The 1,366-nt window shown below is 31.3% G+C and overlaps 1 pseudogene; it reads left to right on the top strand.

Moving 5' to 3' along the window:
- Window positions 1–1,138, top strand: LOC114416052 (annotated as a pseudogene).
- The last annotated feature ends 228 nt before the right edge of the window (window positions 1,139–1,366 follow it).

Raw genomic sequence — 1,366 nt, 5'->3', positions numbered from 1 at the left:
ATGTAGGCCATGGATCGCTTTCATGAAAATGAAAATGGCATACTTGTTGCTACAGATGTTGCTGCAAGGGGTCTTGATATTCTTGGTGTTAGAATTGTTGTCCACTATCAGCTTCCACATTCAGCAGAGGTATGCAATGTCGTTTCTTTGATTCATATATTTCTATAATCTATATATGACGTCTGGTACTTGCATCTTACTTTTAGGGTTATGTTCATAGAAGTGGAAGAACAACCAGAGCTTTTGCTGAAGGTTGTAGTATTGCTTTAATATCATCAAGAGATACATCAAAGTTTGTTTCATTGTGCAAGTCATTTTCCAAGGTGTCTTTTTGATTGTTTTAAATTTAAGCATTTATATTGGAGATATTAAAGTTTTACTTTGTAGCACGTCAAATAGACAAGATAGCAAGGAAGGAATCCTAGGTATACTAATTCATCTGAATTCAAACTATTTTTGGACTTCGTTCATGCAACCTGTGTATGATTAAAATGATTTTGAAATCGATTACCTACTCAGATAGATTTTCTTGTACGCCTTTACTTTTATGGGTTAAACAGTTAAATTTCTGTAAAGTTATCTTATCCTTGTCTATTTTTTTCCTTGTTAGGAATATTACACTTCATCTATTTCTAACCAAATGTGTTATTTTATTTGTGAATTGTATTTTTCTTATTGTAGGAATAGGATAAGAAAAATTGGTTTGATCGGAATGCTAGCTCACTGGAATTAGTTACAGAAAATTATGACAGTGAAGAGGCACAAGTGAACAAACATAAGCAAATGAAGACCATCTCTAGACAATTGAAGAAATTGCAAAAGGTTCGATAGTATTTTTTAAATGCAATGATGTATAGTTGTTATTCCCCCCTTTTCCAATTTATTTAATTCTTCTCAATTGTTACAAATAACAGGAGCTCGAAATGTTGATTTTACATCCATTACAATCAAAAACATTTTTGCATCGATATTTAGCAGGGGCATTATCCTTATTATGTTTATATTTCACCATATCACTTACTTTTTTATGTTATTTGTGATTAGCATAATGATTTTAATATTTTTTGCATCATAGGTCTATCTTAGTTCCAGTCATTCCAAAATGGATCATGGGTTGGGCTGTCTCTACTACTTCTAGTAATTGGGATTAAGTTGTAATTTGGGATTGTAGATGCAAGTGATCTAAGGAAATAAAAACTTCTACCATACTACTAGAATGTGGCCCATATGTGTGTTTCATTATTTTCAATAAAACACATTATTGTAAAGTCATGTGTTACCTCTATATATGCAACCTGGATGAGATAATAAACCAACTTGTTTAAACTTATATGTTGAAATAAGTACTTTTCTATTTTTTTAGTGT

Source organism: Glycine soja, chromosome 6 (assembly GCF_004193775.1).
Source record: "Glycine soja cultivar W05 chromosome 6, ASM419377v2, whole genome shotgun sequence".
NCBI classification, from domain to species: Eukaryota; Viridiplantae; Streptophyta; class Magnoliopsida; order Fabales; family Fabaceae; genus Glycine; species Glycine soja.
The sequence above is the reverse complement of the archived record's forward strand: the minus strand, read 5'-3'. Positions and strand labels throughout refer to the sequence as shown.